The 17,549-nt window shown below is 41.6% G+C and overlaps 1 protein-coding gene across 13 annotated transcripts in view; it reads right to left on the bottom strand.

Annotated features, from left to right (window-relative positions):
* The window catches only part of ROBO2 (roundabout guidance receptor 2), an 863,595-nt gene that overhangs the window by 741,123 nt on the left and 104,923 nt on the right, over nt 1-17,549 (bottom strand). The gene's annotated exons all lie outside the window — the stretch shown is intronic.

Below are 17,549 nucleotides of genomic sequence, written 5' to 3'. Positions count from 1 at the left end.
TTCCAGAGATTTTGTGTTTAGCTGCAGCAAAAATAACAGAGTCTTGTGGCACCTTAAAGACTAACAAATTTATTATAATTTTTGAGGGCTCAAGACAAGAAACTTTTTACTGGATTATTTTATTTTAAGACAATATTTACTAGTACATCTCTTTTAAAATAATAATTTATAACATAGTACTTGGTTTTAACAATGCAAACCTGGATTTGTAAATTTAAGTTGCAAGGGAGAAATTAACTGACCAGAGGTGAGTTCTGCTATGTTATTTTCATGTTTTAATGTTAACCACCTCTAGCTAGGCAGCTGCAAACTTCAATTTAATGACCACATGCCTGCCTTTAAATCATCTTCTGAATGCATTTCAGAGAATGGACCATGACAATGGTTTGAAGCTTTATTCTCCTCTGCAGCTACAAGTCCTCACAATGCCTCATCTAATCAGGTTACTCTGCATCTGCCTGTCCCAAATAACCTAGTAACAACTAAATGGATTGCCATAAATCTTTCAATTAGAATGCATAACTTTATTAGCACAATATTTTTGAACTGACTGCATTACTTTAAATAACAGCTTTTATTTTACTCTGTCATTTGGGGGTCAAATGTGCACACTGGATAGAAGCTGTATAAATACAAGATTTGAATCTGGTTATCTCAGCCACCTCCTCTCGTATTTTACAATGCAAGCAAATTACCCAGCTGTCAAGATGTTTTGGGTAATGTTAGTAAAAGTGAACTGACAGCAAATACAATGAGTTCCACATCTATATTAATCTTTTTGTCCTTCTCTACCACTCTAAGAACTATTGTTTGTTTAATAATTCATTTTTCTATGTTACTTTTAACTACTTCTTAAGACCAAACTACATGTTACATGCAAACATGTCTAATTGTAGACTGATGCCCCTTTCTGAAAAGCTGATCTGGAGGGTATGGGTAGTAATGAAAGGAGGAACATTTAACTCATTCCCTTCCTACTCCCTACTTACAGTGTTTTTTCAACTCACAAACTTTTAAATGTAACATGATTTGGGAGAGGCTATACAAGCCCTGGACCAGTGTGTGCACTCAGTGGTGGGCTGAATGAGGGCCAATAAAGTGAGCCTGAATCCTAACAAGATGTAGGTGCTGTGGGTTGGTGGTTCCCAAGTCCAGATAACTGGTCAACTGCCTGCGTTGGATCGAGTCATACCCACTCTGGAAGAGTAGGTTCGTAGTCTGGGGGTGCTCCTGGATCCATCATTGCTGCTAGAGACCCAAGTGTCCTCAGAGGCTAGCAGTGCCTTTTACCAAGCTTGGCTGGTAAGACACCTGCGGCTGTTTCTGGACCAGGATAGCCTGACCACTATTGTCCATGCATTGGTAACCTCCAAGCTGGATTACTGTAATGCACTCTATGTGGCGCTACCCTTGAAATTGATCTAGAAGTTGCAGCTGATGTAAAATGCAGCAGTGTGACTGCCCAGTGGGGCAGGTTATTGCCAACATGTTACCCTGCTGCTGAAAGAATTGCACTGGCTGCCCATTAGCTGCTGGCCCAAGTTCAAGGTGCTGGTTTTAATAATAATAATAAATTAATAAATAATAAATTTAATTTCTGTGTCGCCCATCTGGCCAATGGCCACTCTAGGCGACGTACAAACAGTTAAAACACAATAAGATAAAATACAATGGTACAATATAAAAACAGTAGAAAAACAATACAGCAGCAGACAATGATATTAAAACAGGGTAGGAGGCAATTCAATCTAGTAATTAACCCTCCCCGGAAATCCCAAAGGCCTGTTGAAAGAGCCAGGTCTTTAAGGCTTTACGAAATGTATTTAGATCTTGTGGGAGGAAGTTCCAGAGGGTGGGGGCTGCCACTGAGAATGCCCTCTCTCTAGTACCCGCCAATCTGGCTGTTTTTGTCGGCGGGATTGAGAGAAGGCCCTGTGTGGCTGATCTTGTCGAGCGGCATAATTGGTGGCGTTGAAGGCGCTCCGTAAGATAAACTGGGCCGAGACCGTATAGGGATTTAAAGGTTAATACCAACACCTTGAATTGGGCCCGGAAAACAACTGGAAGCCAGTGTAGATCGAACAACACTGGTGTGATGTGATCCCGGCGGCAACTATTCGTAAGTAGTCGAGCCGCCGCATTTTGTATAAGTTGTAGTTTCCGGACCATTTTCAAGGGTAACCCCACGTAGAGCGCATTACAGTAATCCAAACGACGGGTGACCAGGGCGTGTACTACCAGTGGGAGCTGATGAACAGGAAGGTAGGGTTGCAGCCTTCGTATGAGGTGTAGTTGATACCAGGCTGCCCGGCTCACTACCGAAATCTGAGCCTCCATGGACAGCCTGGAATCAAGTACAACCCCAAGGCTGCGGACCTGGTCCTTCAGGGGTAAACTCACCCCATTGAACTTCAAGTCAACTTCTCCCAGTCTTCTTTTGTTCCCCACAAGCAGCACCTCGGTCTTATCAGGGTTCAGCTTCAGCCTGTTCCTTCCCATCCATCCACTCACGGTTTTGGTGTATAAAGCCCTATACAGCTTGGTATCAGGATACCCGAAAGACCATTTTACCTCTTATATACCCAGTCAATCACTGTGTTCTGCAGGCAAGGGCCTCCTGCAGATACCATCTTATCAGGAGGTCCATTCCACACAACATAGGACATGGACCTTTAATGTAGTGGCACTTACCATCCAGAATTCCCTCCCCATATGTATGTATGTATGTATGTATGAAGGGAGGGAGGGAGATATAATAGTGTTGTCTCTTGCATTTCATATTGCCCTTTCCAAGTAGCTCTTCCTCCAAGTCATTTCAAATACAAGAAAAAGTTCCATCTGGGGGCCAATGTGAAGTGGAGACCAGGTGGGCAAGCAAAGGATTATCTACCACCATCAGCCCAGAGGCTTTTCAGTTGTTGTTTTAAAGGCCTGTTGGCTACAAGTAGTGGCAGATGGTGGCCACTGTACCTGGCAGGACTGGTAGGAAGTCATGGGAATGTGGTCACAGGAACATGGCCAGTTCTGGTTTTCTCCCCATCGTCCTCCCTTGTAAAGATACTATGGACGCTTAAGAATTTCAGTTGTACAAATACTTACCACCTAACTCAACTGAACAGTGTCTTACTTTGGTTTAGGAGTCCCTGCTGTCACAGTTGCTTTTCTGCTTGGAGAAAAGTTGAGGGACCTCAGCCTGTTCAGATTCTCTCCCTATCCTCCTCCTTTGCAAAGAAACAATGGACACTTACAATGCAGTTGTATTAATACTTAATACCCAATGAAGTGTTTTACCTTGGTTCAAAATTGATGTCACAATTTCTAGTATGGGTTCATTCCAAAGTAACTGTATGCTGCTCAGAAGGAAGCCTCATTCAATTATATGGGAATTGCTCCCTGACAAATATGTGCAGGAGCACAGCCTAAATTGGTTAGTCTTAAAGGTGCCACACAGGACTGTTAACATGGACCCTCATAACCTTCCAAATCTATGGGAAGAGATTATTCCCCTCCCGTAGCTTCAATTCATTTCTACATCTTATTTCCAGAATATTGAATAAGCTGGAGGAATATTAAACAGACTAGGACCTATGATATCAGGGTTAAAATCACCACTCAGCCATAAGGTTCACTGTGTGACTTAGAGCCAGTCACTGTCTCTCACTCTAACCCAGCCTTTCCCAACCAGTGTGCCTCCAGATGTTGTTGGACCACAACTCCCATCAGCCTCAGCCAGGATTGCCAATGGTCAGGAAGATGGGAGTTGTGGTCCAACAACATCTGGAGGCACACTGGTTGGGAAAGGCTGCTCTAACCTATCTCACAGGGTTGCTGCAAGAGTTATACAGTGAAAAGGAGAATATATGTGAGTGTGTGTGCACGTGTGATAATGTTTTTTCTGCCTGGAGACAAGTGGAAGGGGCCTCCTGGCTATAGCAATAATTTTGGACTGGGAATGGCTGAGCACACACTCATTTTGCTTTTCATTTGAACTTAGGGGGACTCCTGGAGTTATTTCTGTCATTTTGAGATTCTTGTGAATTTGGGGTAACCATTTAATTTTTGTTGCTTGCAGCTCCTGTTGGTTGGGCAGTGTCCTGGTTTGTCCTAATGGGCCTGCCTCTGCTAGCTACAAGTACATATGTTTGTCTATACCTGTAGTCTGCCAAAGACATTTGAAGCTGAAGACAGAAATACTAAAAAAAATTGGAGTATTCCTCAACTGCAATGATGGAGATTTCAACTTCCACTTATAAAGTATTATTCGTAATGCAAATATTGTTGGAATATTTAGGCCTGTTAAAGCCTTGCGTGTACCAGCGCTCCACAGCAAGAACCCAGTTCAGAAAGAAAAGAGAGGCAGAACGCTTTGATCTGTTTAAGATGAATCCTTTACTGATTCAATAGTTCAGAATAACAAGCTCTAACATTAACACTTCCAACACCTCGTAATACACCCCCCACACTCCAGATATGTTCCTCTAAGTTTATATAGCCTTGGCAGTAAATCTGCCAGCTGCAGCCTTCGGCTTTGCATGGCCTTGGGCTCCTCTGTGTGGATTAACTCCTTCCATGTCTTTCTGGAACCTGTTGTACAGTACAGCATTCAACATTCCCCCACCTTCCAGATAGACATTTTTACAGTCTTTGAATACATATATATATATACATACATTTCTTCATGTGTTACAGTTTACATAGTTCAGCATACACATTCCCATTTTTTTCAGTCAGTTTGTTATGCATTTCATCATGTCAGATATATTATTTCATTTTTATTCCACATATTTTGTGGTGTCTCTGCACATTGTGTATGTTCTTTTGTTATGGTACTCACTGTAAATCTGACAGGTGGTTTCCCTATATTAGCTTTTCCAGATCTTCTTAATGTGACTTCTGTTTTTGGGCTGCTGAGAGTTTCCTGACTATCTAACGTTTGTTCCTCATCTTCTTCCTGTTTCACAGTTTGCTTATTCTGTTCATTGTGTGTCTGAACACGTTCCAGCTCAACTGATACAGTGTCCTCCCAGTCGTGTTCCTGAGCTCACACACTCCTGCTTAACACCACCCTTCTTTCATGTGGCAACCATACACGATAATATACATTCTGATAGCCCATAACAAGGCCCTTTTGTGCCCTAGGGGCCAATTTTCCACTGCGTTTCCCTTTAGGGACATGAACCCAACACTTGGCTCCAAATCTAAGAATGTGTTGTAGTCTGGGCTTTTTACCATATAATTTTTCATATGGTGTCATGCCTATTGTACTGTGCACCAATCTATTTTGGATGTGGGTAGCATACAATATGCATTCTCCCCAAAAAGCATTAGTGAGATTAGCATCCTTTATCATTGCTCTCGTTGCGTCCTCCAAGGACCTGTTTTTTCTTTCAGCAACACCATTCTGGTACGGGGGAAAAGGGGCTGTTAACGCATGCTTTATCCCATGTTTTTCCAAATATTGTTCTAACGACTTGCTGGTGAACTCCCCTCCCTGGTCTGATCTAATTTGTTGTATCTGCGTGTCATGCTGCACTTTCACCCTTTGTATAACTGTTTAAGTTTCCCCTCTGCTTCGTTTTTGGAATGCAGTAGGTACACTGTGCAATATTTTGAGAAATCATCAACGATAACAAAGAAATATCTTGCACCTCCTTGTGACCTTTGAAAGGGTCCCGCTATATCTATGTATGGTATATCTGGTATGGTTTGCTTGTGTGGCTTTCTGCTTCCCTATTCTTTGGAGCTACTGTTGCCTTTGTTTGTCTGCATACCTCACACTCTATGTATTTATCACATTTCTTTAATGATATATCTTCACAATATCCTGGCATTTGGCTAATCAACTCATAATTAGCATGTCCCAGCCTCCTGTGCCAGAGGTGTATGCAATTATCATGTGGTTTCTTATTAGCTAGCATCATTACATTGTCATTTAAGCCTAGAGCAAGATGAAACAGTGAATCCTTTAGGAAGTCTTTTAAGCATGTAGTTTCTCCTTTCCTTATTTCACACATTTTGTTTCTAAATATAACTGTAAACCCCATGGCATTTAATTTGGTTACAGACAATATATTACATTGTACATCAGGTGCATATAGAACATCTGTCATTACCGTGTTTAGCTCCTTTATCTGCACCGTCCCTCTGCCAATAATCTGTTTACAAGTGCCGTCCGCCAACACCACTCCTTCCTTAGTTGTTGGAACCATGGTTCTAAACAATGTCCTTTCTTTAATTAAGCTGTGGGATGCTCCCGAATCAATAATCCAATCATATTTATTACTGCTGTCCATGTTTACACAGTCTGTACTTTTCCCATCTCCTTTTTCTGCTTTGATCAGCTGCACTTGTGACGGCTTTCTCCTTTGTTTATACTGCCGCATATCACAGTCTCTTTGAAGATGTTTGACTGACCCACATTTATAGCATGCTTTAGTCCCAAAAGACCTAGCATTTACCTCAGTCCTGTCAGTCTTTCTCTCTGTTTTATCTCTCTTTTCCTGTTCAATGGAATCCTGGCGTCCCATTCTTGCTTCAATTTGTCAGGTACATACGGAACTGTCAAGGATTCGTCAGGTAGAGCTTCAAGAGATTCGATTAGATTATCCCATGAAGAATTCAGCGTGGATAAGATGATATATACCTTTTGTTGTTGCGTATGAATTATGTCCTGCTCCTGTAATTCTGCAAATATCTTAGAAATGTTCAACAAATGTTCCGACATAGTTACTGCATCCGTCAGCCTTAATTGATAAAGTTTCCTGGCCAGATGAATTCTGTTGCTCGCTGTCTTACGGATATGAGCTTCATGCAATGCTCTCCAAGCAAGTTTGGCAGTTTATCCTGGACGTGAAGTAATTGAGAGTCATATACTGCCAGTATAATATACGATCTCGCTCTTTCATCCAGCCTCACCCACTGTGCCGGTGGGGGATCCTTTGGCTTTGCATGGCCTTGGGCTCCTCTGTGTGGATTAATTCCTTCCATGTCTTTCTGGAACCTGTTGTACAGTACAGCATTCAACAAATATATACATTTCCTAGTTAGCTATATACCAGTCTTTACCAACCTGATGCCCTTCAGCTCTTTTCAGCTATGGTCCCCCATCAGCCTCAACCAGCACAGCCATTCTACTGGAGCTGGAGGACACCAGACTCTGGAAGGCTGCTGCTAACTTCTATGTTTACTAAAGTTCATAGATTTATAATATACAAATTTAATTTCTGATAGATATTTCTGAGATAATTGTCCTAAATCAACAGTAGTTCAATGAATTCTGCACTCCAGTTTTAATGAGTCTCCACAACACCTTTTCAAACTATGTTAATGGAAATCTTACTACTGATTTTAACATGGCTCCAGAATTTCCTATTGTGACCTAAGGCTTGGGTTTTCCAGCTTCTCTTTCCAAACATAACTATTTTATGGCAAGAATCAAGGTCCTTGAATGAGTGGTGGCAGGCCAGCTCCAGACACTCTTGGATGAGACCGATTATCTGGATCCATTTCAGTCGGGTTTTAGGCCTGGTTTTGGCATGGAAACAGCCTTGGTCACCTCTGTCGGGAGAGAGACAGGGGGAGTGTGACTCTGTTGATTCTCCTTGATCTCTCAGCAGCTTTCGATACCATCAGTCATGGTATCCTTCTGGGAAGACTGGCTGAGTTGGGAGTGGGAGGGACTGCATGGCAGTGGTTCTGCTCCTACTTGGCAGGTCAGCTCCAGAAGGTGGTACTTGGGGAACACTGCTCGGCACCCTGGACTCTCCAGTATGGGGTTCCGCAGGAGTCAGTTCTGTCCCCCATGCTGTTCAACATCTACATGAAACCGTTGGGTGCAGTCATCCGGAGCTTTGGAGTGTGTTGCCATCAGTATGCTGATGACACACAGCTCTATTTCTCCTTCTCATCTTCTTCAGGTGAGGCTGCCAATGTGCTGAACCGGTGCCTGGCTGCAACAATGAAGTGGATGAAGGATAATAAACTGAGGCTCAATCCAGACAAGACTGAGATGCTGCTAGTGGGTGGTGGATGTCCAACCTGTCCTGGATGGGGTTGCACTCCCCCTGAAGGAGCAGGTTCGTAGACTGGGGGTTCTCCTAGAACCATCTCTGTCACTTGAGGCTCAGGTAGCCTCGGTGACATGGAGCGCCTTCTACCAACTTCACTTGGTGGCCCAGCTACGCCCCTATCTGGACAGGGATCACCTGGTTTCACTTGTCCATGCTCTGGTAACCTCCAAGCTAGAATACTGCAATGCACTCCACGTGGGGCTGCCTTTGAAGACGGTTCGGAAACTGCAGCTTGTGCAAAATGCAGCGGCCAGATTGATAATAGGGACAAGACAGTTCAAACATATAGAACCGATTCTGGCCCACTTGCATTGGCTGCCTTTATATTTCCAAGCTTGATTCAAGGTGCTGGTTTTAACCTAAAAAGCCTAACACGGCTTAGGACCACAATACCTGATGGAATGCCTCTCCCGACACGAACCCACCCATACATTACACTCAACATCCAAGGCCCTCCTCTGGGTGCCTACTCTGCGGGAAGCTGGGAGGCTGGCAACAAGGGAGAGGGCCTTCTCAGTGGGGGCCCCCAAATTATGGAATGATTTCTTTGATGAGGTGCGCCTGGCGCCACACTGTTATCTTTTTGGCGCCACGTCAAGACTCCTCTTCTCCCAGGCATTTTAGCATATGTTTTTAAATTGCTTTTTTAAAATGTGTTTTGAAACACCAGACTAAGATGCATCCAAACTCAGAGGAAGGCAATGGTAAACCACCTCTGAATATCTCTTACCACGAAAACTCTATGAACAGAGTATCCAAAATGCAACACGAGATAGTGCTGGAAGATGAGACCCCCCAGGTCAGAAGGCACTCACTGAGCTACTAGGGAATAACAAAGGACAAGTACGTGTAGTGCTGTGACTAATGACGCAGCTGGGTCAAAGCCAAAAGGAAGCCCAGAGGCTGATGCGCACAGATGCAAAAGGAGAGTCCGGAGTTGTACGACACATACAATAGGAACATGGAATGTGAGAAGCATGAACCAGGGAAAGTTAGAAATTGTCAAGCAAGAAATGGAATGCATCAACATTACAATACTTGGTGTGAGCGAACTAAAATGGATGGGAATGGGACATTTTCAATCAGGCAACTACAAAATATTTTATGTAGGAAATGAGCAATTAAGAAGAAATGGGGTTGCTTTAATAGTGAGAAATGATGTAGCAAGAACAATTAGAAGCTACAACGCAAGGTCTGAACGAGTGATATCAATGAGATTAAATGGGAAACCTATCAACACAACCATCATCCAAGTCTATGCTCCAATGGCAAACGCAGAAGAAGAAGAATTGGAGAGATTTTACGCAGAAGTACAGGAAGAAATTGATCACACACCAAAACAAGATGTGCTGATAATCATGGGGGACTGGAATGCAAAAGTAGGGAACAGAGAAGAATTAGGAATTGTGGGGAAATGGGGCCTAGGAGACAGAAATGAAGCAGGTGAAAGACTTATTGAATTCTGTGAAGCCAATAATTTGTTTCTTGCAAACACATTTTTTGAGCAACCGAAAAGAATGTACACATGGACATCACCAAATGGTCAATATAGGAATCAAATTGATTATATAATTGGAAACAGAAGATGGAGAAGTTCCATATTTTCTGTGAAAGCAAGACCAGGAGCAGACTGCAGTACAGATCATGAACTGGTTGTATCGAAAATAAAAGTAAAGCTAATGAAGAAGAACAAAGCATGCATAATGCCAAAATACAATTTAAATAACATCCCAGAAGCATGTAAAGATCAGATAAGGAACAGGTTTGAGGCTTTAAGCTTAGTTGACAGAGAACCAGAAGAACTATGGAATGAAGAGATGTTATCAGGGAAGAATGCAAAAAGGCAATACCTCTAGTTAAAAAGAGAGAAAGACCTCAATGGATGACTGAAGAAACTCTTCAAATGGTTAAAGAGAGAAGGACAGCAAAACCAAAAGGAGATAGAAACACGGTCAGAACCCTAAATGCAACAATACAATGACTAGTATGTAGGGAGAAAGAACTATTATAATAGTTACTGTATAGAAATAGAAGAGGGCAACAAAAAGGGTAGAACAAGAGCCCTGTTCCAAAAGATTAGAGAAATGAAAGGGAAATTTAAACCAAGAGTAAGCATGTTGAACAATCAACAGGGGAACACACTGACTGACTGAGATGAAATAAAAGGAAGATGGAAGCAATACACTGAAGAACTCTATAAAAGAGATGCCAGGATGACAGATTCATTCACGGAGGAACTGTATGATGAAGAACCAGAAATTTTAGAATGTGAGGTGAAAGCTGCTCTTAAAATACTTGGAAGAAACGAATCACCAGGAATAGATGGCATACCAATAGAGTTGCTACAAGCTACTGAGACTGAATCTGTCCAAATTTTGACTAAAATCTGTCAAGAAATATGGAAAACGAAACAATGGCCCACAGACTGGAAGCATTCCATATACATCCCAATTCCAAAGAAAGGGGATCCCAGGGAATGCAGTAATTAGAGAACTATTGCCTTAATATTCCATGCAAGTAAAGTAATGTTCAAGATTCTACAACAAAGGCTCTTACCATATATGGAGTGAGAAATGCCAGATGTCTAAGCTGGGTTTAGAAAGGGAAGAGGCACCAGAGATCATATTGCAAACATACGTTGGATAATTGAATGGACGGAGAAATTTCAGAAGAAAATCACCCTGTGCTTTATAGTTTACAGCAAAGCCCTTGACTGTGTAGATCATGAAAAGCTATGGAATGCCTTAAAAAAGGGGGTGCCACAGCATCAGATTGTCCTGATGCGCAACCTATACTCTGGACAAGAGGCTACTGTAATGACAGCATATGGAAAAACCGACTGGTTCCCCATCGGAAAGGGTGTGAGACAGGGGTGTATTTTATCACCCTATTTATTTAATCTATATGCAGAACATATCATACGGAAAGCGGGATTGGACCAAGATGAAGGAGGTGTGAAAATTGGAGGGAGAAATATCAATAATTGAAGATATGCAGATGATACCATACTACTAGCAGAAATCAGTAATGATTTTAAATGAATGCTGATGAAAGTTAAAGAGGAAAGCACAAAAGCAGGACGATAGCTGAACGTCAAAAAGACTAAAGTAATGACAACAGCAGATTTATGTAACTTTACAGGTGACAATGAGGACATTGAACTTGTCAAGGATTATCAATACTTTGGCACACCCATTAATCAAAATGGAGAAAATAGTCAAGAAATCAGAAGAAGGCTAGGACTGGGGAGGGCCGCTATGAGAGAACTAGAAAAGGTCCTCAAATGCAAAGATGTATCACTGAACACTAAAAGTCAGGATCATTCAGACCATGGTATTTCCGATCTCTATGTATGGATGTGACAGTTGGACAGTGAGAAAAGCGGGTAAGAGAAAAATAAACTCATTTGAAATGTGGTGTTGGAGGAGAGGTTTGCGGATATCATACAAATGCAATAAATAAATAATAAATAAATATAGGAAATAGGTTTAAACGTATTGCAGAGGCTAAGCTTAATCAACCTTATTTGATTCAGGAACAACGCCGTACAGCAGCAAGGTAATTATGGAGCTTATATTAAAGATTCTTGTTCCATACTTTGCCCATTGTGTTCAGAACTCTATAGTAGATCTGAAATCATGATTCCTGTAGCATCTTAAATTTACCATTTTACCTCTCTTACAAGCTGCTCCACAGGGCCCATAAAATCAAATGGTTAAATTTCTTTTAAAATTGTCAATTATAAATATAGGCCAATTTATTCATTAACAAACTGCTCAGAGTTTAGATTCTTGATTCAGCACTTAATCTTTTGCTACTGATTCCGACACAATCTGTTTTATAACAACAAGCAGCAAATTTCTGAATGAGCAATTTCCTCTTGATACAAGTAGCTTCCATAACAGTCTGTGGCATGGCTATAGAATGCAAAATAGAAAGGATAACATTGGGTGAAGGGCTAGGAACTTGAAGAGGAAAATGCAACCCTGTCTACATTCAATTTTACATTCATGACCCGGTTTCTAACAAGACATCATTTAACTATTTTGTCAGACTATGGCTGCTATCTTAACCATGCCTTTTCAAAAATAAGTCTGAGTAAACTCAATGGGGCTTACTTCCATTGATTTGGGTTAGAAGTGCATCGTAAACAACCTAGAGATGCCAGGGAAGCTTACTGTGTTTGGGCCTGGATATGAGCTTTGGATGTTTGCAATCCTTTCTTCAAAGGAGAAATGAGCATTACAAGTCTTTCTGAGTTTTGTTGCTTCTGATTAAAATCCAAGCTGCAGAAGAATTTCTCTCCCTCCCAGCCACCCACCCAGGCAGTTCCCAGTCTCCAAGATTCCTGAACTTCCCTTGTAATAGCACTTGCAGGACCAGCAGTAATAATAGCAGCAGCACTACTATGTCAGCAGTCCTTGTGAAAACTACATTTTCCACGGCTCGGCTTTTACGTGAAGCTAGCCATTTCCAAGAAAGGGAAAGGCACCATCACAAAAAAAAGAACATAAGAAAAATATCTTAACACATGAATAATGTCAAACTGTACATAGTTAAGTAAAGTACATGGTAATAAGTAGTGTGTATTTTTTCTTGCAGCTCAAAAAGTAATTGAGCTTTTGAAGTATAATATAACGTAAACAGAAAATATTAATATTTTTAATAATTGTACTCTGGAAGAAAAGCTAGGTGACATATTGGTTCATGTTTCACAGTGTTTGTCAGTAAATTATACCTCCTGTGAGTACCTAGAAGGCTAGACCAAAGGGAAAGGTGCCAACAGCAGCTTCTGGACTGAAAGCTGGGGGAAGGTTCAAATGCAGCCCTCCTAGCCAGTGTATAGGAAATGAGACAGCAATTTCAGTCCTGGAAGCAGCAACTGGAAAAGGCAAGCTGTTATACCTCCCAAGCCTGAATCAAGTTTCAAGAAGCAGTAGATATGTCAGTTGCAATTCATTAAATGATTTAAAAGACAAGATTCACAGCAGCCTTGTGAAGAGGCAAAGCGAAATGGATAGCAGAGAAGACCCCAAAGGCACAAACAAAGAGGAACAAGTGAATAAGGAGGACATCTCAGACTTTGCCATCAATCTGCTAAACTTCTTTTGTCATCCCAAGTGTTAGCATCTTTGTCTCCTAATCCCCATGGCAAGCATAACAATTGCTGCTACTACTACTACTACTACTGTATAACAGTATTTTAAAGAGAGACTTAAGAACATGAAGCTGAACAGACAGGAAATGCTTGGAGTATTGAAAAACATTTTCACATTGATCTGTATTATATTTATTCACTGAAATGGAAGACTGAGAATATTAATACTGTAAGTTTGACATTGTAACAATTGATGCAAATTCTAGTATCTAATGATAATCCTTACATGCTTCTATCAATGAGAGAGCAGAACTATTGTCCCCTCTAAGTGTATGTGCATTTTTGCTTCCCTGCATTTTCATAGCACGGACAAAAGAATTAGAGTGCACTTTCAGTCTAATTTACATGCATGTCAATTGTAAGACATTTTCTAAAAATTCTGATGAAATAATTAGAATGATTACAGGTTAGAGATCAAAAGGACAATTCCCTATCCAGGTAAAATTAATTTAATTTTTTTTTATTTATTTATTTTATTAAGCTTATATACCGCCCGACTAGCAACAGCTCTCTGGGCGGTGAACATTAAAAATACAATAAAAATAACACAATACAGTATATCACAATACAAAACTGTACAAAAAACTGTACAGTCTAAAATCAAAATATAATAATTTAGAATTAACAGGAATTAAAATGCCTCAGAGAAGAGAAAGGTTTTAACCTGGTGCTGAAAAGATGATAGTGTCGGCGCCAGGCGCACCTCCTCGGATAAACCATTCCATAGTTCGGGGGCCACCACTGAGAAGGCCCTAGATCTTGTCACCACTCTCCGGGCTTCCCTATGAGTCGGAACCCGGAGGAGGGCCTTCGTAGTAGACCGTAGTGTACGGGCCGGTTCATATCGGGAGAGGCGTTCCGACAGATATCGTGGTCCCGCACCGTATAAGGCTTTATAGGTAAGTACCAACACTTTGAATCTGGCCCGGAAGCATATTGGAAGCCAGTGCAAACGGGCTAGCACAGGTGTTATATGCTCAGACCGCTTAGTTCTTGTTAGCAGTCTGGCCGCCGCATTTTGCACTATCAACACTTCTGAGTTCCTCCATATGATTCTTCTAGCTGTCATTTTCTTCTACTACAATCAACTAGGAAATGTTCTGCAAAACTCAACTCTGTTCCATTACTATGATTGTCACCCCTTCCTAAAGCTGCAGTAGTTTCCTGTCTCTTTCCGCATCAACTTTAAATGTCATAGTCTTCTATTTAACAGATTAGAAAGAAGATCCTTATCTCCTTTCTCATCATATCATTTCCTGTTGTCACCATTCGTTTATCTCCTACCCATCCTTTTCATTCCCTTTCTCCAATTGCTCCTTTCTGCTTTCCAACATTGTGTTCCTTATGCTTTAAACAGTCACTATTCCATACGATGTGGTGACAGCTACCATTGCAGATGGCTGTTAGATGAATTCATGGAGGATAGTCTTTCAATGGCTATCTGCTGCAGTACCAGGCATAGCTTGAGGGGCAGGTTGCATGTGGAGTGGCCACAGTCCATAAGCACAATTACCACCCTGAGTACCTTATCCAGTAGTCAACAAGTTCTGAGTGCCTGTACCTAGTGTTCATAACTCACAACAGCATAGGGATTCTGTAGGGTACCACTTACCTCACTACCTTAGAGTCTCTCTACCCGAGCTGATGGAGGTGGTCTCACAGATGTTACTTAGTAACTCAAGACTCTTGGACTTAGGGGACTGGAGTTGAGGGAATGGGAGAAGGAAAGGAGGCAGCCCAGCCCAGCCCACAAGAGGAGCCGGTGCTGTTGCCCGTGCCAGTCCCCAGTTCCCTGACCCTGACGGAGCTGCCCAAGGAGCTGCTGGAGTTCATCATGTGCTGCGGCTTGCTGAGCGTCACCGATGTGGGCCGCCTAGCTTGCACCTGCCGCTGCCTGAGAGAGGCCTGCCAGCCCCATGGAAAGGTCTGTGGGAAGGTCTGCCGAGAGAAGTTCTGACTCAGGCCTGCCCAATGTCTTCATGCCTCCTCTGCCCTGCCTCTCGCCACTGCCCGGGTCCTTGCTGGGTCCTCGTTGCACTCTTCCCTGGGAAACAAGACTCACCACGCCAGCACATCCCCATGGGAGCCTCGCCGAAGAAGAGAAGCCCTGACGGAGCTCAGGACTGCAAGCAGTACCCGCCCAGCTACCACTTCACTGCCCAGGAGCTCCACGCCGTCAATTACGGGTCCATTCAAGGCATGAGGCAGCAGTGCGCCACCTGGGGAGTTGGACATCCTACCCACAATCTGGGCAGGTGTACCAGCTCACCAGCAACAAGGGCCGTGTGGAGGTGGAGAGGGGCAACTTGGCCGACAACATTAGGTGCCTCTGAGAAAAGAAGGAATTTCTCTCCTAAGACCATATCTGCTGTGGTAATTGTGTGCCCAGCATAAAATATACCATTCTTGATCAAGGTAGTGGCATCTCGATTCCTGACAATTTTGGAGGGAAGTGGTTATTTAAATTTGTTTCAAGCTGGTTTCTGACCTGGATATAGGGCAGAAACAGCCTTTGTTGCCCTGATGGATGAGTTACGCTGGGGAATGAATGGAGGAATGTGACCCTGTGGATTCTCCTGGACCTATTAGAAACTTTCAGTGCCATCCTCCTGGTATTCTTGCAGTGGGGAAGGGGTGTAGCTCAGCGGTAGAACATTTGATTTGAATACAGAAGGTCCCAGGTTCAATGCTCAGTATCTGCAGGTAGGTCAGGAAGCATCTCCTATCTGAAACCCTGAATGCAGTCAATACCGAGCTAGATGGGCCAATGGCCTACTTGGGACAAAGCAGCATTCTATGTTTATGTGGGATGCCTTTGAAAATGGTTCAGAAGCTTTAGCTGGTTCAGAATGCAGCAGCCCGGACAGTAACAGACAATATACATCTAGATCAAGTCTGTTTCAACTGCACTGACCATCTCTTTATTTCCATCTCCAATTCAAAATCCTTATTTTGTCATTTAAAGGCTTTAATGCTTTGGGACCAAGTTACTTAAGGTGTCATCTACAGCCATTTGAATCTGCCAAAGCATTCAGATCAGATATATTATTTGAATCATTATTTGATTACCTGAATGTTATTTGATTACCTGAATTATGATTTCATATTTTGTTTTTCCATTTCAGATATGACTAATTGTTCAAGAATAAAAGTTGGAAAAACATGCTTAATATTTTTCCTAAAGTAGAAATTCACACTCAGTAGAGCATCCATTATACTTCCAGATCTAAATGTAATCCTTATTGCTCCAGACATATATGTTTTTTGTTTCAGTTATAGCACAAGCCTATGCATATATCTATGCAGAAGTAAGTCCCACTTACTTCCTCCCATGGAAGTGAGTAAAAGATTGCAGTCTACTATTTTAAAATGTTGTAAATATGAATTAATGTGGACATAAAACATTTTTGATAAGCAATTTTGTTTCTATTCCAAGTTCTTACCAGAATGGGAAAGAATCTAAATCTGAAATTAATATTCATAGACTCTGAATATATTAAAGTTTGGCACCTAAAGGCCAGATTCAATCTCAAATGCAACAGTTCTTTGAAATTTCTAAAAAGTATTTTAGAACTATAAATGCTGATAAGATTCTAATTTCTGTGAAATCTGTCCTATTAATTGAAAATGTTTCCAATATCCAGATCTATGATCACACAGGTAACTGAGCATGTTATTGTCCTAGCATATGTGTTATGAATTCAGAGATGATGGACTATGCCAAGGCCAGACGTCAGAGATGCTGAAACTGATAATCCATCAGTAATTTTCTATCTGTCAGAAAAGCTCTGACCCACTGAACTAAATAAATATGTTTAATCATCGACTGGTCAACTTATCAAAAACAGCCATGGGGTAAATGGAAGGTCTTGTCAAACAGAGGGCAGACATTACCTGCACTATAACCGAACACAGAAGCCTGACAGAGTACCTTATCTTAATATCTTTACTTTCCAAAATATACAGATAAAAATATCATATTAGAAAATCTTGCATTAATTATAAGGGACGTAACCCAAACAGCATAGATGAATTTCTGTAAAGTTTTCCCTATATTGGAAAAAAATCAGTAACATTTTCTTCCCAAATCTTTAACAAGCACAAATCAAGCAAGATGTATATGCCTTGAGGTTAATATGAATTACCAAGTACTGTTACTAGAAGACGCAGGTTCTCCGCACTTGTCTGGATCAAATCTTGAATGATGTTACCTGTTACAGTATGAAATGTGACACATGCATGAATAAAAATTAATGTTAGCCAAGTCCCACAGCTACCTCAACTATCTTCCATACACTATTGAAGTACTGTGATGAAAACAG

This window comes from Rhineura floridana, chromosome 5 (genome assembly GCF_030035675.1).
Source record: "Rhineura floridana isolate rRhiFlo1 chromosome 5, rRhiFlo1.hap2, whole genome shotgun sequence".
Taxonomy (NCBI): domain Eukaryota; kingdom Metazoa; phylum Chordata; class Lepidosauria; order Squamata; family Rhineuridae; genus Rhineura; species Rhineura floridana.
The sequence above is the reverse complement of the archived record's forward strand: the minus strand, read 5'-3'. Positions and strand labels throughout refer to the sequence as shown.